The sequence below is a fragment of the Piliocolobus tephrosceles genome, unplaced genomic scaffold (assembly GCF_002776525.5).
Source record: "Piliocolobus tephrosceles isolate RC106 unplaced genomic scaffold, ASM277652v3 unscaffolded_108, whole genome shotgun sequence".
In the NCBI taxonomy this organism is placed as follows: domain Eukaryota; kingdom Metazoa; phylum Chordata; class Mammalia; order Primates; family Cercopithecidae; genus Piliocolobus; species Piliocolobus tephrosceles.
In genome coordinates this window covers 1,644,071-1,670,340 of record NW_022291865.1, presented here as the reverse complement: position 1 = coordinate 1,670,340, position 26,270 = coordinate 1,644,071, and the positions used below count along the sequence as shown (strand labels likewise).

The following is a 26,270-nucleotide window of genomic DNA, read 5'->3' as shown; positions in this document are numbered from 1 at the left end:
GAGCTGAGATTGTGCCACTGCACTCCAGCCTGGTGACACAGCAAAACTCTGTCTCAAAATAATAATAATAGTAATAATAATAATACAGAAAAGATAGTCTTTTCAACAAGTTATGTTGAAACAATTGTTATTTCCATATGTAAAACACAGAACCTCTGTCTAAATCTCACACTTTACACAAAATGTAACTCACAACGTATCATAGACCTAAATGTAAATATACAACTTTTAGGGCAGGCAAGGTGGCTCACACCTGTAATCCCAGCACTTTGGGAGACTGAGGAAGGACGATCGCTGGAGGCCAGGAATTTAAGAACACCCTGAGCAATGGAGCAAGACCCCATTTCTACAAAAGATTAAAATAAAAATAATTAGCCAGGCACAGTGGTACATGCCTGCCTGTGGTCCCAGCTACTGGGAGGCTAAAGCAAGAGGATCACTTAGAGGCCAGGAAGTCAAGGCTGCAGTGAGCCATGATCACGCCACTGCACTCCAGCATGGCCAACAGTGAGACCCTGTCTCCAAAAAATAAATAAATAAAACTAAAAGATTTAATATGTAATAGGTTTATTATTATTAAAAATTTTTTTAATTTTTCAGCTTTAGCTTTTTTTTTTTTTTTTTTGAGACAGAGTCTTGCTCTTGTTGCTCAAGCTGGAGTGCAATGGCATGATCTCAGTTCACTGCAATCTCCACCTCCTGAGTTCAAGAGATTCTCCTGCCTCGGCCTCCCTAGTACCTGGGATTACAAGTGCCCACCACCACACCCAGCTAATTTTTGTATTTTTAGTGGAGACAGAGTTTTGCTATGTTGGCCAGACTGGTCTCGAACTTCTGACCTCGTGATCTGCCCACCTCGGCCTCCCAAAGTGCTGGGATTACAGGTATGAGCCACTGCACCTGGCCAGTTTTAGTTTTTAATATAGTAACTATCAATAGATATAAATCCATGTTAAAGAAAAAGAATCTTAAGAGTACCAATAATTTTTAAGATTAGTAAGAGTTCCTGAGAGTTTGGGAATGACTAGATTATGTAATAGAGATCTATAATCATTTTTTTTTTTACTATTAGTAACCTTGATTTATGGTATATATTTGAATGAGTAAACACTTTTTAATACTCTACTATCTGAACTTTTACCAATCATTCTTTCAATAAACAAACACTTGACAAGAACCCTGACAATAGCTGAGGGAAATATGAGATGAGTAAGTAATGCTCCCTAGCCTTTTAGACAGGGTGGCAAAAAGATCCGATCTCCAGGGCAGCAAGACACACTAAAGTTGAGAAGGATCCTGAAGCAAAATCTGGACTAAAAGGAAAGGATGTCATTATTGATTAGTCGATCTCAGAAGGACAATGGCAACATTCATCCATTCGACATTTATTGAGAACATATGATATGTTTCAGGCATTTTTCTTTAGAATAAATTCACAATGAAAACCCATACAAGAGAGGAGACAATGATAAAAATGTGCAAGTCGGACAGAAGATGTACAAGAGGTAACTTATCTAATGAATCTGAGAAAGCTGTACCAGTAGTGGTACACACACACACACAACTTCCAATCAGCTTCGCTACTCTCAAAAAAAAGAGATAACCAGCCAGGTGCAGTGGCTCATGGCAGTAATCCTAGCACTTTGGGAGGCCAAGGCAGGCAGATCCGTTGAGCCCAAGAGTTTGAAATCAGCCTGGAAAACTTGGTGAAACCCCATATCTACAAAAAGTATAAAAAGTGAGCCAGGTGTGATGGTGCGTGCCTGTAGCCCCAGCTACTTAGGAGGCTGGACCAGGGATGTCGAGGCTAACTGCTTATAACGGCCTTCTCAAGAAAATGGGTGAGGGGATGACAAACAACTCTGCAAATGAGTAATCAAGGTTCAAGTTGTCATGATAATGGTTGTTTAAATCACTCATTTTGCCATAACTAATCCATGACCAGACCAAACAGAAAATACTGTACTTCTGGCCAGGTGCAGTGGCTGATACCTGTAATCCAGCACTTTGGGAGGCTGAGGCAGGAGGATTACCTGAGATCAGAAGTTCAGGACAAACATGGCGAAACTCCGTCTCTACAGAAAATACAAAAAATAGCCAGTCATGGTATCGTGTACCTGCAGTCCCGGCTACTCGGGAGGCGGAGGTTGCAGAGAGCTGAGATAGTGCCACTGCACTCCAGCCTGGGTGGCAGAATGAGACTCTGTCTCAAAACAAAAAGCATTGACAGAGTCATAATAACTTAAATTCTGAGTACTGTCCTAAACTCTGACTACTGGCCTAACCAACATTAAGATGTAACATTATTGGAAAAATAAAAGGATCTAACTGTGTATGTGTAGTAGGAATGAGACGGGCAGTGAAAAAGTTAAATCATCTTCCATAGTGGAAAGCTGGTAGATAATGACTAAAACTGAACAATTAATCACCAGCAACACAAGCATCTTAGTTTGAGATATGGAGGTAAATACCAAAATTACTAAAAGTGAACACTTCCCAAAGGATGAAAAATGGGACAGAGTGGAGAAGCCAGAAGACTCCTTTTTTAATAACAACTTGTATATAACCATTAAACTTTTAAAATTATATGCTGTTAAAACTCTAATAATAACAACTAAATTTAAAAAGCAATTTGTAGAACTTTTTTTTTTTTTGAGAGACAGAGAGAGACAGAGAGGGTCTTGCTCTATCACCCAGGCTGGAGTGCTATGGTGTGACCTCAGCTTTCTGAAAACTCCACCTCCTGGGCTAAAGCATTCCTCCTACCTCAGCCTCCTGAGAAGCTGCAAGTACAGACACATATCACCATGTATGGCTAATTTTTTTTGTTTTTTTTTTGTAGAGATGGGTTTTACTATGTTGCCCAGGCTGGTCTTGAACTCATGAGCTCAAGCAATCTGCCTGCCTCAGACTCCCAAAGTGCTGGGATTACAGGCAAGAGCCACTGTGCCTGGCCAATTTATAGAACACTTAAATGCAGAAAGTTTTTCACGCCTGTAATCTCAGGACTTTTGGAAGCTAGGGTAGGCAGATCACTCGAGGTCAGGAGTTCAAGACCAGCCTGGCCAACATGGTGAAACCCCATTTCAACTAAAAATACAAAAATTAGCCAGGTGTGGCCGGGCATGGTGGCTCACGCCTGTAATCCCAGCACTTTGGGAGGCCGAGGCAGGCGGATCACAAGGTCGGGAGTTCGAGACCAGCCTGACCAACATCAGGTAAAACCCCATCTCTACTAAAATACAAAAAATTAGCCAGGCGTGGTGGCATGTGCCTGTAATCCCAGCTACTTGGGAGGCTGAGGGAGGGGAATCACTTGAACCTGGGAGGCGGAGGTTGCAGTGAGTTGAGATCTGCCACTGCACTCCAGCCTGGTGACAGAGCAAGACTCTGTCTCAAAAAAAAAAAAAATTAGCCAGGTGTGGTTGTGGGCGCCTGTAGTTCCCAGCTACTCTGAAGGCTGAGGCAGGAGAACTGCTTACATCCAGAAGGCGGAGGTTGCAGTGAGACAAGATCACGCCATTGCACTCCAGCAAGAGGGAAACTCCGTCGGAAACGAGAGGGGAGGGGAGGGGAGGGGAAAGAAAAGAAAAGTGCGTTCTACCTTGGACGACAGAGCAAGACTCCGTCTCAAAAAAAAAAAAAGGAAAAAAAGAAAAAAAAGACTTCTATTTTCTCTTTTTTCAGATGGAGTTTCACTCTTGTTGCCCAGGCTGGAGTGCAATGGCATGATCTCGGCTCACTGCAACCTCCCCTACCCAGGTTCAAGCGATTCTCCTACCTCAGCCTCCTGAGTAGCTGGGATTACAGGCACCTGCCACCACGTCTGGCCAATTTTTGTGTTTTTGGTAGAGATGGGGTTTCACCATGTTGGTCAGGCTTGTCTCGAACTCCTGACCTCGTGATCTGCCTGCCTCGGCCTTCAAAAGTGCTGGGATTACAGGCGTGAGCCACTGCACCCAGCCTAGAAAGTTCTTTGTGTTTTAAATTAAAAACACAAAACAGTACATATGTATGATCCCATTTCTATTAAAAATGTGTACACATAAATAATTATGCACAGAAAAAACCTGAACTGAAATTTACCAACTATTAACAGTAGTTACAAGGGCTGGGCATGGTGGCTCACGCCTTTAATCCCAGGACTTTAAGAGGCTGACACGGGCGGATCACTTGAGGTTACTAGTTTGAGACCAGTCTGGCCAACATAGTGAAACCCCGTCTCTAATAAAAATACAAAAATTAGCTGGGCATGGTGGTGCATGCCTGTAGTCCCAGCTACTCGGGAGACTGAGTCAGGAGAATCGCTTGAACCCAGGAGGCGGAGGTTGCAGCAGTGAGCCAAGATCGCAGCACAGCACTCCAGCCTGGGAAACAGAGCGAGACTCTATCCCCCACATCAAAAAAACCTAGTAGTTATTTCTATGTAGTATGGTTATTTTCTGGTGGATGGGGGAATTCCTCTTTTGTAAATTTACTACAGAAAACACGTATTTTTACAATTAGAAGGAAAACTGGTTTTAAAAGATAAAATATTTAACTCTCCCATACATGGTCAAATGATTTTCAACAAGAGTCCCAAGATCACTCAAGGGGAAAGGAAGTCTTTCAACAAATGGTATTGGGGAAACTGGATATCCACATGTAAAAGAAAAAAGATGGACTCCTACCTCACACCATATACAAAAATGTACTCAAAATGAAGGAAGAAACTAAACCTAAGAGCTAAAATTATAAAATTATTAGAGGAAGGCCGGGCACAGTGGCTCACACCTGTGATCCCAGAACTTTGGGAGACAGAGGCAGGTGGATCACCTGAGGTCAGGAGTTTGAGACCAGTCTGGCCAACACGGTGAAACCTCATCTCTACTAAAAATACAAAAAATTAGCTGGGCGTGGTGGTGCGTGCCTGTAATCCCAGCTACTCGGGAGGCTGAGCCAAGGAGAATCGCTTGAACCTGGGAGGCGGAGGTTGCAGTGAGCTGAGATCGCACCATTGCACTTCAGCCTGGGTGAGAGACCAAGACTCTATGTTGAAAAAAAAAAAAAATTATTAGAGGAAAACATAGGGGTAATATATTTCAGACATTGGATTTGACAACAATTTCTTGGATACAATACCAAAACAAAACAAAAAATAAATTTGGACTTCATCAAAATTAAAAACTTTTGGCCAGGCACAGTAGCATATGCCTGCAGTCCCAGCTACTTGGGAGGCTAAGATGAAAGGATCTCTTGAGCCCAGAAGTTCAACTCCAACTGGGCAAAATAGTGAGACCTCATCTCTAAAAAAATAAAAAAATAAAAATTTAACTAAAAAAAATTTTAATCGTTTGTGCATCAAAGAATACTATCAACAGAGTGAAAAGGCAACCCACAGAATGGGAAAAAATATTTACAAATCATATATCTGATAAGGGATTAACATGTAGAATACATAAAGAACTCCTAAAACTCAACAATAAAATAACAACCTGGAAGAAATGAACAAAAGACTTGAATAGACATTTGTCCATAGAAGATAAACAAATGGTCAATAAACATGAAAAGATAGCCCCAACATCACTAATCATTAAGAAAATGCAAATTAAAACCACAATGAAGGCCAGGCGCAGTGGCTCACGCCTGTAATCTCAGCACTTTGGGAGGCCGAGGTGAGCGGATCACCTGAGGTCAGGAGTTCAAGACCACCCTGGCCAACATGGTGAAACCCCATCTCTACTAAAAATACAAAAATTAGCCGGGTGTGGTGGAGCACGCCTGTATTCCCAGCTTCTAGGGCGGCTGAGGTAGGAGAATTGCCTGAACCCAGGAGGCAGAGGTTGCAGTGAGCCGAGATCATGCCATTGCCCTCCAGCATGGGCAACAGAGGAGACTCCATCTCAAAAAACAAAAACAAAAAAAACCACAGCCAGGCGCGGTGGCTCACACCTGTAATCCCCGCATTTCAGGAGGCCGAGGCAGGCGAATCACCTGAGGTCGGGAATTTGAGATCAGCCTGACCAACATAGTGAAACCCCATCTCTACTAAAAATACAAAATTAGCCGGGTGTGATGGCACAACAGCTCACTTCCATTAATATGGCCATTATAAAAAATAAATATGGCAGGTGCTGGTGAGGATGTGAAATCATGTGAAATGGCTGGTGAGCCATTCTGCATTGCTAGTGGGAATATAATATGGGACAGTTGCTGTGAAAAACAGTGCGGCAGTTCCTCAAATAACCAAACAGGGCCAGGAGCAGTGGCTCACGCCTGTAATCCCAGCACTTTGCTGGGCCGAGGTGGGAGAATCGCTTGAGCTCAGGAGTTTGAGACCACCTGGACAATGTGGCAAAACCCTGTCTCTACAAAATATGCAAATATGAGCAAGGCATGGTGCCGTGCACCTGCAATCCCAGCTACTAGAACCCAGGAGGCAGATGTTGCACAGAACGGAGATCGCGCCACTGCACTCCAGCCTGGGCAACAGAGTGACACTGTTTCTTTAAAAAAAAAAAAAGAAAAGAAAAGAAAGAAAGAAGGGAATTCTTTTTAATTTTTTTTAATTTGAGACAGTCTCGCTCTGTTGCCCAGGCTCTGTCGCCCAGGAGCCACTGTGCCCGGCTGGGAATTCTTAACCATGCTAAAATGCAGATAAACCATAAAGACATCACACTAAGTGAAATGATTCAGCACAAAGGGACGAATATTATATGATCCCACTTATAATAGGTACCTAGAGTAATCAAGTTCAGAGACAGAAAGTAGAATGATGGTTACCAAGGGCTATGGTGAGGGGGTATGGAAAATTAGTGTTTAATGGGTATGGAGTTTCCAGTTAGGAAGATGAAAAAGTCCTACAGACAGATGGTAATGATGGTTGCAGAACAATGGAAATGAACTTAAGGCCACTAAACTGCACACTTAAAAATGCTTAAAAAGAAAATCTTATGCATATTTTACCATAATAAAAGGAAAGTTTAAATTTTAAATAAGACTACCAGGCACTCCTCAGATGTAACTATAAAAGCCAAATAATTTTCACTATCTCACTCTAAATTACCAGTGGAAAAATCATGGGACAAATGGTATCCTGGGTGGAGTCCTTCAGTACACTGAAATAAATCTAAGAATAGACCTGTCCCAATTAGGAACCGAACACTAGGAGAAAGACCAGGAATTCTATAAGACACCATGTTTGGCTGACTGTCTCTAAAAATGGCTCTCAATGACCCTCAACTCCTGCTATTGATCCTTTCCCTTGAGTGTGGGCTATATCTAGTGACTTACTGCTAATGAACAGAATACAGCAAAAGTGATAGGATGTCACTTCCCAGATAGGTTGGAAAAGACTGTGACATCTATCTTGCTCACATTCTCTCTCTCTGGCTCTTTCCACTCACTTGCTCTGATTAAGCAAGCTGCCATATCACCCCATAGAAAGGCCCACATAGCAAAGAATTGAGGCAGCTTCTGCTAGAAGATTACATGATTCTGCTTATAATAGACCAACAGCTAGCAAAGAACTGAGGCTCTCAAACGAACTATAGGAATTGAATCCTGCCAACAACCATCAGAATGAGCTTGGAAATAGATCCCTCCCAAGCTGGGCCTTGTGATGGCTGCAGCACACCTTGATTGCAGCCTATGACTGACCCTGAAACAGAGTATCCACCTAAGTCATACCCAAAATCTTGACCCACAAACACTGTGAGATAATAAATGTTGTTGTTTTAAAACACCAAGTTTTGAGTAATGTGTTATGCAGCAATAGATAACTATATACCAGGCTTCACCGGTAATAGGGTGATAGTTTCTCAAAGTTATGTACGACCACAGGTTCCTTTTTTGTTCTAGACTATGGATTATACCTGAAAAATTAATAACTTAGCTATAGTACCAATATTGCCAATAATTATTTTAGATTTATTTTTTCAGTAAGACTTATAATAAAAAAAACTTGGTGCAAGAAAACTAGAAATTAAAGAAAACAGAAATTAAATAAATTCCTCCTTAGTAATATCCTTAATGACCTAACATAGGAAGTAAATAGCAGACTAATTCTGACAAAGATGCTAACTCTGGAGGTGTTGCCAAACAAACCAAAAGAAGATCAAAATATGAACAGAACATACTAAACAGAGATTCAATTTGTAAATGCAGAATAACATGTGGTGAAAAGTCATTTGAAAAAATCTGTTGGGTAGAAAAAGACTAAGAAAATAGCCAACAAATTAATAAGTAAACACTGACAATCCCCTAGATTATAAACTCCTTGAAGACGAAGACACACATCATAATCATTATCCTCTGCCATAACCAAGTATTGAGCTTTGCAGTTAATCAACAGATATTTGGTGAAGTTAATTAAAGGGCTCAAAATGAGACATCAAACTGTATATATATTTTTTTTTTTTTTTTTTTTTTTTTTTTTTTGATGCAGGGTCTTACTCTGTTGCCCAAGCTGTAGGGCAGTGGTGCAATCTTGGCTCACTGCAACCTCAGCTTTCTGGGCTCTAGTGATCCTCCCACCTCAGCTTCCCAAGTAGCTGGGACTACAGAAACACATCACCATGCCTGGCTAATTTTTGTATCTTTTGCAGACACAGGATTTCACCATGTTGGCCAGGCTGGTCTCAAACTCCTGGACTCAAGCACTCTCCACTCATCTTGGCCTCCTAAAGTGCTGGGATTACAGGCCTGTGCCACCACACTTGGCCCCAAACTGTATGTAACTTAAGTTATATAGATTCACATATACAAATACAGTAAAAAAGATAAAGTAGAACAAAAATAAGAATAAGAGGCACAAAGGGAAGTTTTCTGTTGTTTTGTTTTGAGACAGAGCCTCACTCTGTCACCCAGACTGGAGTACTGTGGCATGATCCCAGCTCATTGCAGCCTTGACCTCCTGGGCTCAGATGATCTTCCCGCCTCAGCCTCCCAAGTAGCTGGAACCACAGGTACACACCTACCTAAATTTTTGGAGAGACAGGGTTTTGCCATATTGCCCAGGCTGGTCTCGAACTCCTGAATTCAAGAGATCTTCCCAAAGTGCTGGGGTTACAGGCATGAGTCACCATGCCCAGCCAGGAAATATTTTTTAAATTGTATAGGAACTTTAAGAAACATAAGCCAGACCAAACAAGACTTAACGAAAAGAACTCCCTAAAACAGTATTATCTGAGATATTAACATAACACTACAATAAGTTTATTGTCTTCTAACTCGAGGAACTCCTCACAAAATAGAGATTAAGACTAGACTACTGTACCTAGATTCAAATTCTGGCTATTGGGCCCATTACTTAACTTCTCTGTACCTCAATTTTCTCATCTATTAAAAAAAAAGGGGTAATGACAGTTGCTAAGCATTAAAAGTTCTAAGATATATGTAAAGTGTTTATTCATCACAGTGCCTAGTTCACTGACTGTGCTCAATAAAATTGGCCGGGTGTGGTGGCTCACGCCTATAATCCCAGCACTTTGGGAGGCCAACATGGGTGGATCACCTGAGGTCGGGAGTTCGAGACCAGCCTGACCAACATGGAGAAACCCTGTCTCTACTAAAAATACAGAATTAGCCGGGCATGGTGGTACATTCCTAGAATCCCAGCTACTAGAGAGGCTGAGGCAGGAGAATCACTTCAACCTGGGAGGTGAAGGTTGTGGTGCGCTGAGATCACACCACTGCACTGCAGCCTAGGCAACAAGAGCAAAACTCCCTCTCAAAAAAAAAAAAGGTAGTCATTACTTAAGTAATTCTGCATGTTTCCTAACCAACAGAAGAGAAACGGTCACATTCACAGACATAATACTGTCCAAAACAGGTCCTGTACCACTTAAATATTAAAGGAAATTATCATTTTTGCACAGAGGCCCAGAATTGAAACTATTATACAAATACTACTTATCAAATTCATACAAAAATATTTTTGTCAGCAAAAGAAAATTACCTTACTAATATCATTACTAATTAAATTACAGCATTTGCATTGTTATAATTTTACTTTTAAAGTTATTAGTAATAGAAAAACCCCTATCTTTCACCATACACAAAAATCAAATCAAAATGGATTAAAGACTTCTTAAATCTAAGACCTGAAACTATGAAACAACTAGAAGAAAACACTGGGGAAACACTCCAGTACACTGATCTGGGCAAAGATTTCTTGTGTAAAATCTCAAAAGCACAGGCAACTTGGCCGGGCGCGGTGGCTCAAGCCTGTAATCCCAGCACTTTGGGAGGCCAAGACGGGCGGATCACGAGGTCAGGAGATCGAGACCATCTTGGCTAACACGGTGAAACCCCGTCTCTACTAAAAATACAAAAAACTAGCCGGGCGAGGTGGCGGGCGCTTGTAGTCCCAGCTACTCGCGAGGCTGAGGCAGGAAAATGGCGTAAACCCGGGAGGCGGAGCTTGCAGTGAGCTGAGATCTGGCCACTGCACTCCAGCGTGGGCGACAGAGCAAGACTCCGTCTCAGAAAAACAAAACAAAACAAAAACAAAAACAAAACAAAAGCACAGGCAACCAAGGCAAAAATAGACAATTGGGATTGCATCGAACTAAAAAGCTTCTGCACAGCAAAGGAAACAATCAACAAAGTAGACAACCCACAGAATGGGAGAAAATATTTGCAAACTATCCATCTGACAAGGAGTTAACCAGAATATATAAGGAGTGCAAACAACGCAATAGCAAAAAAATTAAATAATCTGATTTTTAAATGGGCAAAAGATCTGAATGGACATTTCTCAAAAAAAAAAAAAAAAAAGACATATGGGCCAAGAGCAGTGGCTCATGCCTATCATCTCAGCACTCTGGGAGGCCAAAGCAGGGGGATCACTTGAGCCCAGGAGTTTGAGGCCAGCCTGGGCAATACAATGAGACCCCGCCTCATTAAAAGAAAAAAAAAAAAAAGAAACACAAATGGCCAACAGGTATATGAAAAGATGCTTAATATCACTAATCATCAGACAAATGTAAATCAAAACCACAATGTGGTATCATCTCACCCCAGTTAAAATGGCTTATATGAAAAAGGCAATAACAAATGCTGACAAGGATATGGAGAAAGGGGAACCCTCATGCACTGCTGGTAGGAATGGAAATCAGTACAGCCATCTATGGAGGCAGTATGGAGGTTCCCCAAAACAACCAAAACTAGAACTTCCATATTATCCAGCAATTCCACTACTGGGTATACATCCAAAAGAAAGGAAATCAATAGAGCAAAGAGATATCTGCACTCCCATGTTTACTGCAGCACTATTAACAATAGCCAAAATGGAATCAACCTAACTGTCTATCCAGATGAACGGATAAAGAAAATATGGAATATTATTCGGCCATAAAAAAGAATGAAATGCTCTTATTTGCAGCAACATGGATGGAACTGGAGGCCATTACCTTAAGTGAAATAAGCCAAGTACAGAAAGACAAATGTTATATGTTTTCACTCATATGCCAGAGCTAAAAGAGTGAATCTCATGAAGACAGAGTAGATTGGTGGTTTATCAGAAGCTAAAAAGGGGAAGGGGAGGGGGAAGAAAGGGAAAAAAAAGAATATAAATGTATTTATTGTTACTGAACTGTACATATAAAATGGTAAAGACGGTAAATTATATTTGCATGCTTTACCTCAATTTAAAAAAATTTTTGGCTGGGCATGGTGGCTCACAACCATAATTTCAGCACTTTTGGAGGCCAAGGCAGGTAGATCACTTGAGCCCAGGAGTATAAGACCAACCTGGACAACATGGCAAAACCCCATCACTACAAAAAAAAAATTAGCCTGGCATGGTGGCATGTGCCTGTGGTCCCAACTACTCAGGAGGCTGAGGTGGGAAGATTGCTTGAGCCCAGGAGGCAGAAGTTGTGGTGAGTCAAGATCATGCCACTGCACTCCAGCCTAGATGACAAAGTGAGACCCTGTCTCAAAAAAAACAAAGCTTTAAAAATAAAGTTAATATAATTAGTTGATCAAAAAGGGAATAAAAATAAACCAATGCCACTTACTATTTTTAGACTGGCAAAAGTACAGATTAGGACAGGCGAGGTGGCTCACACCTGTAATCCCAGCACTTTGGGAGGCGGAGGTGGGACGACTGCCCCGGAGTTGAAGACCAGCTTAGGCAACATAGTAAGATGCCGTCTGTACAAAATTTTAAAAATTAGGTGTGGTGGCATGCATTTATAGTCCTAGCTATTCAGAAAGCTGAAGCAGGAGGATCACTTGAGCCTAGAAGTTCAAAGCTGCAGTGAACCATGATTGTGCCACTGTATTCCAGCCTGGGTAACAGAACAAGACCCTGTCTCAAAAAAAAAAAAAAAAAAAAAAAAGTATGGATTAGTTCTCAAATGTGTTTTAACTTGAAGCAAATTTTGAGTACTCACCCATATAAAAGAAGCATTATCATAGTTAATATCACAGAAGAAAGTATTTAAATTAAAAAGTGAGGACTTTTGTACACCTCTAGTAGGAATATACTTTGTTGTTGCTTGCTAATCGTCCAGTGTGCATGCTAAGGGAATGTACTTTGAAAATGGTATTGTAGTGTATTATAAAAGAAAGCTGAAGATATGCATACCCTGTGACTCAGCAACTCCTTTACTAGGTATATATCCTAGAAATACCTTTCCTCTATGCACACCAGCAAACAGGTACAAGAATGTTCAGTCACATTGTCCATAAATGGTAAAAACTTCCCAAATGTCCAGCAAGAGAAGAATGGATAAATCATAGTATATTCATCCAGTATGTACATTCATATAGCAGCTTCTTACTGCTGCCGTAACAAATATGACAAATTGAGTGGCAAAAACAACACAAATTTATAATCTAATAGCTCTAGAGGTCAGAAGTCTGGGCTTCTACTGGGCTAAAGCTCTAGGGAGAATTTATTTCCTTACCTTTTCTAGCTTCTAGGACCCACCTGAATTCTGTTTTGCTTTTGTTTTCGTTTTTTTGTTTTGTTTTTTTAAGAGACAGGGTCTCATTATGTTCTCCAGGCTGGAGTGCAGTAGCTAGCTATTCACAGGCTCAATTATTACACACTACAGTCTCAAAGTCCTGAGCCCAAGAGATCCTCCTGCCTCGCCTTTCAAATAGCTGGGAATACAAGTGCACCACCAGGCCCAGCTTGCCTGAATTATTTGGTTTACCGCCTCATCCCCCACCTTCAAAGTCAGTAGTATAACATCTTCAAATCTCTCTCTGACCCTTGTTTCCACTGTCACATCTCCTTATCTCTCTCTGACAAAGTATATGCCTCCCTCTTATGAGCACCTCCTTGTGATTACATCGGATCGACCCAGATCATCAAGGAAAATCCTCCTCTCACAAGAGCCTTAATTTAATCACATCTGCAAAGTCTCTTCTGCCACATAAGTTAACATATTCATGTGTTGGGGATTATGACATGAACATTTTGGGGGGCCATTATTCCACTTACCACAAAACTACACTAAAAAGAAAATGAAGAAAATATTGCTATATTTGCTATATTGCTATTAAATATGAACTATATAAATCTCACAAACAACACTGAAACAAGTTAAGCAAGACAAAATAATATACACAGTATGAGCCCTTTTACAGATAAACGTTCAAAAATAAGCAAAACTAAACTACATTAAATGGAGATGCAAATATAGATCGTAAGTTTATAAAGAAAAGCAAAAACATTATTATCACAAATATCATAAGAATGGATAGCTCTGGGGTAAAGAAAGTAGGTGAAAGCCAGGCAACTTGCACCTGTAGTAATCACAGCTACTAGGGAGGCTGAGGATCACTTGGGCCCAGAAGTTTGAGACTAGCCTAAACAACATAGGGAGATCCCATCTCAACAAAACAAAACAAAAAAGGCAGGTGAGATCAGGAACGGGAGTCTGAGATGCTGGCAATGTTTTATTTATTGAACACTGGCTTTATAATTAATTATCCCTTAAACTGCACATATATGTTTTATATACACCATGATTAATATAGCTTATAAAGAACAGTAACAAATAATAGTTATACAAACCAGAAACAGAGAAAGCCAGACATAGAATAGATTAGGCAACAATAATCTAGCAATGTGAGAGACAGCAGAAGAGTGCCCCATCTACACATTAAAAAAAAGCCAGCTAACCTGTGAGTTGAGCATGAAGCAGAAATATAGGTTTGGAATAAAGAAACAACCTTAGAAGCACGCACACAATTTACATTTTCCTAATAGAGTACACATTCCTTGAGGTCAAGAGCATCTACTCATTCAATTCTACTCATCTAGCATCTAGCCTAATACCTACCATAGAACCTTTCACCTCCCATATGGCTGAATGAAATTAAATAGTCCTTCGGCAAATAACTGGACAGTTGATTTGAAAATTTAACACATGCTCATTCAATAAATTGTCATGAATACATGGAAGAGAAAAAAGAAGCATAATGCATAGCTTTGCCCTTAATGAGTTAACAACCAGGGGAAAAAAAGTTATTATTTCAAAAAATAATTATTTCCAAAATAATATTTGAATGAGAACACATAATACAAAAACAGAAATTAACAGTAACTATCTGGGTTCAAAAGGCAAAAAAATAGGGACTTGGCACCGTGGCTCATGCCTATAATCCCAGCACTTTGGGAGGCTGAGGCACGCGGATCACGAGGTCAGGAGTTTGAGACCAGCCTGGCCAACATGGTGAAACCCTATCTCTACTAAAAATATAAAAATGAGCCAGGCATGGTGGCAAGTGCCTGTAATCCCAGCTACTCAGGAGGCTGAGACAGGAGAATCGCTTGAACCCAGGAGGCGGAGGACGCAGTGAGCTGAGACTGCACCATTGCACTCCAGTCTAGGTGACAAGAGTGAAACTCCATCTCAAAAAAAAAAAAAAGGTAAAAAATAGAAAAAGTTAACCTACATCAATTTGATCAATTTGTAAGGGCCAAATGCATACAAAAAATTGAACGGGGCGGTTAATACTAGCTAGGATTGTCATACAAAGTTTCTTACAAGAGGTGGATATGATTTGTAGAAGAGGGTCTGGTCGATTGCAAAATAGCCACATATTTCTCCCATGCCTGTACATATATCCCTTTGCAATGTGCCCTTGATACATATCCTATGGAGAGATAGGATTGTGCTGGGCACTGTGGCACATGCCTATAATCCCAGCTACTAGAGAGGCTGAGGCAGGAAGACTGCTTGAGCCCAATAGTTTCAATCCAGCCTGGGCAACATAGCAAGATCCTGTCTCTAACAAAAGAGGTAGATCATTCCTTTGGTTCCTTTCTCCTTCTCTGAAACGGGTTGGCCATGTGACTTGTTCTGGCCAATGGGACATTAGCAAACATGACCCAGAATCCAGAAAAGCACTTATACACTGGACTTGCCCTCTTTTGCTACTTTTGGAGCCCAGACTCATGAGAACAAACTCAAGCTAGCCCACTGTCTCATATAAATGAGAACAAACAAGACCAAAAAAAGTACTATTCAGCTGAGCCTAAACTGCCAACCCACAGAACAGTTAACTCATAAGTAATTATTGTTTTAGCATCTAAATTTTGGGGTGCTTTGTTTCAAGGCAAAAGTTAACTAAGGAGGTATGCAAAAGCACAGAAGAGGAAATAAGCATAACATACAAATAAGCATGGGAAAATAAATGATAAGATTAGTCTACATCAAGGGTGTCCAATCTTTTGGCTTCTCTGAGCTACAGTGGAAGAACTGTCTTATACCACACATGAAATAAACTAACACTAATGATAGCTGATGAGTTTAAACACACACACATAAACACACACACTACAAAAGCTCATAATGTCTTAAGAAAGTTTACAAATTTGTGTTGGGCCACATTCAAAGCCATACTGGGCTGCGTGCGGCCCATGGGCCGCAGGTTGGATAAGCTTGGTCTACGTGAAAAGGGTGCTTATTGGGAGAAAGAATACATAGGCCTGAAAGGTAAACTGAGTTCAAACTGCAAAAACCAGGCTAGGAAGAGGATGGATATCATTCTGTTTCGGTCGGCAAGGTGGCACAGGGTGGGCCTGAAGGCACCCCTTCAGGAGCAGGAGGATGATATGATGTAAGAGGAAAAAAAAGTCCACTTAGAAGACGATTACTATCACTATTATCTCTCAGGCTAAAGGAATAAACTTCTCCTACATTTAGGAGGGAAACTAGATAATTCACCAAATAGCACAGTTTTATAACTGTCATATAGTTTATATAAGATTCTACTCTTTGGCCAGACCTGGTGGCTCACACCTGTAATCCCAGCACTTTGGGAGGCCAACGTGGGTGGATCACCTGAGGTCAGGAGTTTGAGACCAGCCTGGCCAACATGATGAAACCCCATGTCTACTAAAAATGCAAAAAAAAAAAATTACCTGGGCATGGTGGCGGATGCCTGTAGTTCCAGCTACTCGGGAGGCTGAGGCAGGAGAATTGCTTGAACCTGGGAGGCGGAGGTTGCAGTGAGCTGAGATCGTGCCATTGCACTCCAGCCTGGGTGACAAGAGCAAAACTCCATCTCAAAAAAAAAAGTATCTAAATTGTTATGTTTTAAAATAAAACAAGATCATGTGTAGAAACAAGTTTACAAAGAGTACACACCTGCTAAATTTTTCAAGGCATCTAATATACTGATAAACAACAGAAATAAGGTGCAAGGATAGGATAAGCCCAATGGGATTTTGTTTTTGTTTTTATTTTTATCCCATAGATCTTAGCAAGAGCTCCTCTGAAGAGTTAGTAAAAAGAAATGAAGATTTGTAAAGAACTCCATTTGCTGATGGCAAAAGAAGAGAAGGTAAGTTTATTCACCACTCATACTTCAACTGTTCTTTATAAACTTTCAGGGGAGGTAAATTATACTTCGGGCAACCTGCAATCTCTCTGAGCTCAATAAATCTAAGTAAAATATCTATTAAAAGTAAAGAGAAGCTTTACAGGTCAGTATGGTTACAATTACTGACAACAAAATAAAAGTGTAAACAACCTAGTTTTCCTCTCCCTGGCTACCACACTAGCAACACATAAACAAATCCTTCCCTTACAGGAAGTACAGTGTAACTTACATGGCCAGATTGTTAAGGAAAACACTAAATATTCCTTGGGTAAACAAAATCATTCCTCAAGTAAAATCTACTATAACCAAATCAACCAAGCAAAGCATTATGTCTGTGATTCCCACTAAGACAAAGAAAAATCAATACAGAACCTTTTCTGTATCTTCATTGTAATACTATTTTAAGTATATTAACTTCCTTTTTTTTTTTTTGGAGATGGAGTCTTGCTCTGTCACTCAAGCTGGAGTTCACTCCACCTCCCGGGTTCAAGTGATTCTTCTGCCTCAGCTTCCCAAGTAGCTGGGACTACAGGTGTGTGCCACCATACCTGGCTAATTTTTGTATTTTTTGTAGAGACAGGGTTTCACCATAGTGGCCAGGCTGGTCTCGAACTCCTGACCTCGTGATCTGCCCGCCTAGGCCTCCCAAAGTGCTAAGATTACAGGCATGAGCCACCCTGCCTGGCCTTAACTTCCTTTTTTTAAAAACAGCAAAACTGGCCAGGCACAGTATAATATAATATATCCTAATATATCCTAATCACTTGTACATTTAATGAATCACCTATAAGATGCTGGACCCTAGCTACAGAGACACTATATCCATCTACTTGGAACACCTCTTTCCTGTAACCATGGCTTCTACTCTGGCTTCTGGTAACACAGTCCTAACTTCTCATGGTTCAAACAGTGTGTGTGAAAACATAACATAGGAACTTTGTCAGTATTCAAGCAATTGAGGCTTGGGAGAATCCAAAGCAGAAACCCATATTGGAGGGAGAACAGGGACTCTTCAGGACAAAACACTTCCAAGTGTTCTTGTGTTCTGAAAGAACTTGTCTAAAGCTATTTCAGGGGTTGTGTGGACATTTAATTCCAAATAGCCTCTTAAATTTAAAAACATTTATTCTTTCATTATTTATTTAATTATTTAACGAATTATAGGGATAATATATCCACTAGCCTCTGAACCTGATGAAGTATGTAGAATGAACTGTGGCTGATGAAACAGAAACTTCTTCCCTGAACCTACCTCTTGACTGTTAGGTCTGTTAAATGTTCATGTCTGCATCTTCCATTCACAATACTTGGAACACTTGTAATTCCTTCCTCTGCAAATGTCTACTTCCACTATTTGTAAGCTCCAAACGTGAGCAGATTATTTATCTTGTCGGCTGTTAAATCTCTAACCCCTAGCACAGTAACATGGTAGATGCTTAGCAAGTATTCAATCAAGGAATGAGGCTACTATTATACAGTAATCCCCCTTATCCATGGTTTCACTATCTGCAGTTTCAGTTACCCACGGTCAACCACAGTCCAAAAATATTAAATGGAGAACTCCAGAAATAAACAATTCATAAGTTTTAAATTGCACGTTGTTTTGAGTATGGTGATGAAATCTCAAGCCGTTTAGCTCTGTTGCACCTAGGACGTGAACCATCCCTTTGTCTAGCATGTATCCGCACTGTCTATGCTGCCTTACTGTTTGTCACTTAGTAGCCATCTCGGTTGTTAGATTACTGTCTCAGCACAGCAGTGCTTGTAGTCAAGTAACTAAGTCTTATTTTACTTAATAATGGCCCTAAAACACAAGAGTCGTGATGCTGGCATATTATGATAACTGTTCTATTTTATTATTAGCTATTGTTTTTACTCCCTTACTACGCTTAATTTATAAACTTTATCATAGTTATGTATGTATAGGAAAAGCATAATTACCCATAGGGTAAGGTACTATCTGAGGTTTCAGGCAGCCACTGGAGGTCTTGGAATGCATGCCCCTCAGATGGGGATGACTACAGTAGTTCAAAGTTTCACAGAGACAGAAGTAAGGTGGTAGCAATGGAAATAAAATGCAGAAGGCTAGGCATTGTGGCTCATGCCTATAATTCCTGTACTTTGGGAGGCTGAGGTGGGAGGATTGCTTGAACTCAGGAGTTCAAGACCAGCCTGGGCAACATACTGGGATCCCACTTCTACAAAAATTTTTAAAATTAGCCAGGTGTGGTGGCATATGCCCATAGTCCCAGCTACCCAGGAGGCTAAGGTGGGAGGACTGCCTGAGCCCAGGAGGTCAAGGCTGCAGTGAGCTATGATCATGGCACCCTAGCCTGGGCAACAGAGCAAGACCCTGTCTCCAAAAAAAGAAAGAAAGCAGAGGTTTTATGTGGGCAAGATGCAGGATAAATAGGGAGCCAAAATAAGAAAAGAAAAAAACAAAAGAGAGAGAGAGAGAATGTGTGTTTTGATCCTGTATGATTGAATGATAATGCCTTTATTTATAGAATTAAGGAAGTTAAAAAGAGAACTGACTATTGTCTTGGATATATTGAATTTTTAAGTGCTAGGGAAATCCAGCAGAAAAGAAGTCCTAATCTAGTTTATTATCTACCATATAATTTAGCCTCCAGATGATATTTCTTAAATCAAATTTCCATGAGAGGCAAGGCTCACATTTTTTTCTTTGGTTATTCATTTTTTCCTATTTTCCTCCCCTCATCTTTGCCTTATTGGTCATTGAAAAGTGATTTTTGTTTTTGTTTTTGAGACAGACTCTCACTCTGTCACCAAGGCTGGAGTGCAGTGGCGCAATCTCAGCTCACGGCAGCCTCCCCTTCCTGGGTTCAAGCAATTCTCCTGCCTCAGTCTCCCGAGTAGCTGGGATTACAGGTGCATGCCACCACACCCTGCTAAGTTTTCTATTTTTAGTTGAGATGCAGTTTCGCCACGTTGGCCAGACTTGTCTCCAACTCCTGACCTCAAGTGATTCACCCACCTTGGCCTCCAAAACTGCTGGGATTACAGGCGTGAGCCACCATGCCCAGCTAAAAAATGGTGATAAAACTTTTAGATATTTTAGAAACTGAAGCACTTGGAGGATCAAGAAATTTAAAAAGGCTTTACAAACTTCATCTATAATAAATAACGTGAAAAATTAAATGTTGGACAAATATGAACAAAATACAGTCTTTCAATGGATCATATGGCTAGAACAAGATGAGGAAAAGTGCAACTTCATTTTTTTAAAGGCAACTACTTTGAAACTGCAGAAAGAAAAAGACAAATGTTAAAGTATTAATTATACAAGCATTTTGGTAAAAACAAATATAATGGAAAATATGTTTTCTAATTCAAACATTTTTAAATGCTGATTCTTATTTTCAATAAAGATGTTAATTCTCTGTTTAAAAAAATAATGATTCTGAAAACATGGTTAAGTCTTGATAGCTTACCAAAGGGAGCTAAGAAGCTACTTACTAGCTTCCATTCTTTAGGAGACACTGTTACATCCCAGATTCTTTTCAAAGGACACAAGTTTTTTACATTGGGAAGCTTTACCCTAACTGAAGTGAAAACAAATTCCTATAACACAATAAAAAACAGCTATGAACATTCCAAAACACGAAGGATTATATAGACAAAGGTTAAAAAAAAACAAAGGAAAAAAATCCAAAATGTTCACAAAAGTTTGTAAGTACTATATGTTCACTTAAGTATCAAGAATAAAGTCACATGACATTAATGAAAATATACTAAGAAGTCTATTTAAAAATCACCTACTGAAAAGATGAAATTATCTAGCAAAATTGACATTCAAATTATGTAATAACATAATTTCAATCTGTACTATAAACCTATAGTCAAGGATCACCAGACTTTAATGAGGTAGTTTTGAGTAGTAATATGTGTTGTTCTTATGCTCAAAATTTAGTTCTAAAAAACTGAATTTTCTCATGTGAACTTAAAGGCTCTTTCACCAAATATGGAAGTATGATATTAAACTTAAAAGCATTCAGTATTTTCAGCATAAAAGGTTCTATCCACTGAAGCCTGAGGAAAAAACTTCCACTACCACACATTGTTTACAATATGCTGGATGACAAAAAAAAAAAAAAAAAGACTAGGAAATAAAACTGAATAAAATGTATTTCAATTCAAAAATCCATAAATATTGAAGGTATATTGCAATATTACTAATCAAATAAACAGAAATAGCTCTGGCTACATTTTGGGTGTCTCTCAAAAACCTCAACAAGAGCAAAACATGAATACATGACTAGAGTAATTCTGAGTAGCATACCCTCAAATTGAAAAGACTATTGGCTATATATTTATAAAGGAATATTTCCTATAGGAGCTTTTTTAAAGTGTGGAAAGAAGTAAGCTATAGCTATATTTTCCATAATTCTCAAAGACTTTTTATTTTGCTGATCAACTCAGTTCTTACTAGTTCAATAATGATCATAAACACTTTCCCTTGTCATAGATTTTTATTTATTTAAGAGATGGGGTCTTGCTCTGTCACCTAGGCTGGAGTGCAGTGGAGCAATTACAGATCACAGCAGCCTCAACCTCTGATCCTCCCCCTCAGTCTCCCTAGTAGCTAGAACCACAGGTGTGAGCCACCATGCCCGGCTACATTTTTGTTTGTTTGTTTTTTGTAGAGACAGGATCTCCCTGTGTTACCTTGGCTGGTCTCAAACTCCTGGGCTCAAGTGCCTTGGCCTCCTCCTGTCTTGGCCTCCCAAGGTGCTGGGATTACAGGCATGAATTATTGTTTTTTTTTAAAAGCAGCAAACGTTTATTAACTCACACAGTTTCTGAGGATTAGAATCTGAAAGTGTCTCTGGTAGCTGGTTCTGGCTCAGTCTCTCATGAGTTGCAATCAAGCAGTCATCTGGATATATGTTACTTTTTAAAGTCATAAAGCATATAAAAAAATTGGCTGCCCCCAACCAAAGTGAAATTTAAATTCCATGATCACAGCTAACTCGGATCTGTAATATTCATTTACTGTGAAAAACCAGTAACTTATTGTTGCCATATTTTTAGTGCACTTTTTAGAAGTAAAATACCCTCAAAAATTGTCTAAATTATACAAACTTCCCTTCTAGTATTACATCTAAAGATATTTGAAGCCCCACATAATTGAGTTCAATTTGCTAAAGCAAATGAGGTCTAACCTCATGCAGATTTCCTTAAGTATTAAAATAATCAGCACTTAAAATCAAAAGAAGATACAAAAAACTGAAGTCATATATAATGCAGTAGAGAATTTACTAAATTATGTATTAACCATAGTACAAGATAATGAGCAAGATACATTATTCTCAGTCAGCCCCCTACCAATGTAGAAATTTGCATCAATTTGATATTACATATTAAATTAATGAAGTTATGGACTTTAATTTCTTCTATGTGTCTAAAACTGGAAGAGGGGGAAAAGCATTTCCTAACATTCTATCATAAAAGAAAAATATTAGAGAAACTTGCCTTTAAAACCATGCTTCAAATGTCCCTTTCCGAGTCTTGATAAAATGTTTTCATATAGGAAAACATAAGCTTCTAAATCAAAGATTTCCTTCAATGTTTTCAATTTGCATAGATCACAATATAACACACACTTATTATCTGAAACTTTTTTGACTTCAGACAAATGCCTCAAGATTAGTCATATTAAGCTGTATTTGTCATCATTACTGCTTCTTTCTTTAAAAAAAAAAAGGAAAGAAAGCCAGCAATACATAGCATTCAATTCCCTCGATAAGTTAAAATCATTTCCCCCCTCTGTCCCCAAATGGACGTTATTCTATTCCATTTAGCCAAAAGTACACAGCCAACATATCTTTGTGGTATACTGTGGCAAATCAGGGTTTAGATACCAATGCAACTGTTATGAATGGCTCAGAACCAAACATTGTAACAAAACACACTGAGTGGATCCTCCCTCTGCGTGTGTGTGTCTACATGTGCCCATTCATAACATGACCCTCCTACACACACAGAAACTCAATTTCTACTGAATAACAAAACATCTTCACATTATTAAAATTGTATAATAAAACTGTCCTCTTTAGTGTTCAAAGAAAGAACAAGTTCTAAAGTGATGAGAGAGAAGAGTTAGTACCATCATTGCTACTAGCCATCAACTTTAATTCAAAGTACAACTCAATGTCATTTTTACCTCTACTGTAGCCTCGACGGAAACAAAATTAACTTCGCTGTAGGATAAAGTATCCTGGCATCCCAATGGATTTACTTCTCTGATTTGACAGAACATATACGTGGGTCTTTTGTCCCTCCCACAGCATCCCAGGGTGTCAGCATCATCTCTGTCAAAGCAAATGATGAGCAAATCCCTCAGATCATTACTTCAGCACCCTAAGTACAAGAAAGTCGCGGCCTTCACTGTCGTTACAACACAGCAAACAGATTCTGTAGTCCCATGTTCCTTTCCATTATAGTTGGGGAGGTGGGTGGGAAATAAGCGCTCAGATTTCCTAGGAATCCTTCGTGTTCGGTGCTGGTACCAGGAGTGGCATAAGTACGAGTGATATGTGGGTCACCCACAGAGAGAGACGCAGAACGAAGCTTCATGACCCTCCAAGTTCAGTGAAGACGCCCAAAGCCTCGGGCAAAACGGGGCGGCAGCCTTCGGGGAAATGGGGCAGAACCAGAACGATCTCCGAGATGGAGAGTGACGGGGTCTAGCACGAGCCCGGGGCTTGCAGCGACCTGAGAGTCCCCGGTACCCCTCCCCTCCTCAGCAGGCTCGGTCACTCGGCGAGGGGTGCGGCCGGAGGAGGGGGTCGGGACTGGGGCAGGGCGGCGCCCCGGGGGGTCGGGGGGGTGTGTCCTACCTGGGCCGTGGCGGACGCAGGGGTTTCTGGAGGAGGGCTCTGGTCCAGCTCAGGACCGGGACCGGCGGGGGTTAACCCTCAGCAGGCGGGACCGCCACTGCCTGCCCATCCCCCGCCGCCGACTGCGGCGGGACCCGAGCGCGGCTTCCAGGGCCGGCCGGCTGGGTAGTCCCCTGGGGTACCGTCCGCGTTTACTGGCGGCGGCGGCGGCTGCTGCTGTTACTGCTGCTGCCGGCTCCCCCAAGCCGCTGCTCTTGTGCCAGCACCTGCTCCCCCTCCTGCCGCCGCCGCCGCCTCGTCCCCACCGCTCCCATCGCCGCTGCGGCGACTACTGCAGCGCCCGCTGACCCGACCCGACGTTATTCTCCCCCCTCGTAACCCGACACAGCCTAGCCCACCTGCCCTGCCAGCGCGCACGCCCACCTCTCCGCTACAAGTGCTGATTGGAGAGTGCGTTCCGAACTCGCAGCGTCGGTTGGCTAATCCCATTGCCTATCACGAAGGGGGCGGAGAGTCGGTCAGAAACCGTCTCCGCCCCCCACCGGAGAATTGCCGCTATCTTCAGGTTTGCCTGAGAGGGCGAGTTACCGGGAAAGGAGCATCACAATGGCAGCGCGCATGCGCCTAGGAATTCTGGGCCTCGTAGTTCCAGCCACAGCCGCAACTCCCCGCCCGTCCCGAGGAGAGAAGTAGGGCTTCCGAGACAAGTAGTTTGCGCACATAGGTGTTTTCCTAGCTTGACAGTTACATTGATTATAGAGGGATGGTCGGGACCCCAGGGTTGGGCTTTTCGGAATAAAATCGGAAATGCTTTGTCACGATACGAAATTACACACTGAGGCAGTCGCGATGAAGGGCCCAAATCGTGAGGCCCTGCAAGCCTTAAGGATCCATCCTCTTCCTCAGCATCAGCGCTGCCAGGATCCCGCACATTGGCGCCGTCCCCAGAACCGCCTAACGTGAAGCTAATCATCTTTGGGGGACCGGGGAAGGGCCTTAGGTGTGACGAGGAAAGGAGATGGGCACTTCCATAAACGAATGTCAGCCTAGAGACCGGAGTGTCCTTACGGTTTCACAACCCAAGAGCAAGATTTCATTCCCTCTGTGAAACACCACCAGCTAGAGACTCAATGAGCAGCCCCGGTGCACACCAGTGTGCGATGCTAAGCAAGTGTATGCGGGAGTTGCTTAAAGCCTTTCAAAGAAAAGCGAGGAGGGCGGAGCAAGGACGCTGTGCAGGATGCGTTTCTGTTTAGTGTTGTGTCCGCCGCTTTGGTGAAGGAAAACCTTAAGATTAAGCACCTCTCCCATCTTTGCCCACCAATGTACAGTAGAGAAAACCCAAAAACGCTAAACAGCTTTCTTAAGGTTATAAAACTAATTCGTGGCAGAATGAAAACTCAGGTCTCTCATACGCCCCACATCTAATGTCCTTTCTACTTAAGAATCACAATGATCCCCAGGGGTCTGCCATGGATGGAAAGAGTGCAATGAATTATGAACTTCATCTTTACTTTAAATCCTTTTCTTCACTCAAGTGACATTGTCAATAAAGCTGACTAAGAATGTAGAAAGGTAAATGACTAATCCTATATTCAGTCTTGGAACTGTTCCTATAGAATCTGTTTCTTCTTGTTCAGGAAGTGCCACAGCCTCTTGCCATTCTTTTTAAAAACAGCAGGCGTCTCTACTATCTGTCATGTCCAGATCCTTGGATTAAAAGCAGGACAAAATGTATATTAAAGGCAAGTGATGATGCAGCTCATCTTGTTCTATGCAAACATAAAGATGTTGCCAAATTGGTTTTTATTTCTACTGATTAAAACCATAAGTTACTTTTTCCATTACTACGTCTAATAGAGTATTTCATTCATTTCAGAATATTGGCCAATCATGTAATTTGAATAAGAAAATATTAGGGTTTCTGTAAATATTTTTCTTTAAAAATTAAAGAAGTTTATAGGAGCCAGGCACAGGGCACAGTGGCTAATGCCTGCAATCCCAGCACTTTGAGAGGCTGAGCTGGGAGGATCACTTGAGTCCAGAAGTTCAAGACCAAACTGGGCAATGTAAGGAGACTCCTTCTGTTAAAAAAAAAAAAAAAAAAAAAAAAAATTATCATGGAAACATGGATTTTAATTTTTTTTTTTTTTTTTTTTTTTTGAGATGGAGTCTCACTCGGTTGCCTGGGCTGGAGTGCAGTGGCCAGATCTCAGCTCACTGCAAGCTCCGCCTCCCGGGTTCACGCCATTCTTCTGCCTCAGCCTCCCGAGTAGCTGGGACTACAGGGGCCCGCCACCTCGCCCGGCTAGCTTTTTGTATTTTTTAGTAGAGACGGAGTTTCACCGTGTTAGCCAGGATGGTCTCGATCTCCTGACCTCGTGATCCGCCCGTCTCGGCCTCCCAAAGTGCTGGGATTACAGGCTTGAGCCACCGCGCCCGGCTGGATTTTAATTTTTTTTAATTAGCCAGGCATGGTGGCATGCCCCTGTAGTCTCAGCTATTCGGGAGGCTGAGGCAGGAGGATCAATTGAGCCCAGGAGTTCAAGGCCAGCCTGGGCAACATAACAAGACCTT

The 26,270-nt window shown here is 41.2% G+C and overlaps 1 protein-coding gene across 3 annotated transcripts in view; it reads right to left on the bottom strand.

Moving 5' to 3' along the window:
• The window catches only part of LOC113219838 (tau-tubulin kinase 2), a 174,738-nt gene extending 150,649 nt beyond the window's left edge, over positions 1 to 24,089 (bottom strand). For 2 of the 3 annotated variants that reach the window (XM_026447835.1, XM_026447837.1), the window contains exon 1: positions 23,694 to 24,089. The gene's annotated coding sequence lies outside the window, so the exon portion shown is untranslated. Of the gene's footprint in view, positions 1 to 23,017; positions 23,589 to 23,693 lie in introns of those variants that run through there. The other variant, XM_026447836.1, reaches the window with a different exon arrangement.
• Positions 24,090 to 26,270: the final 2,181 nt, after the last annotated feature.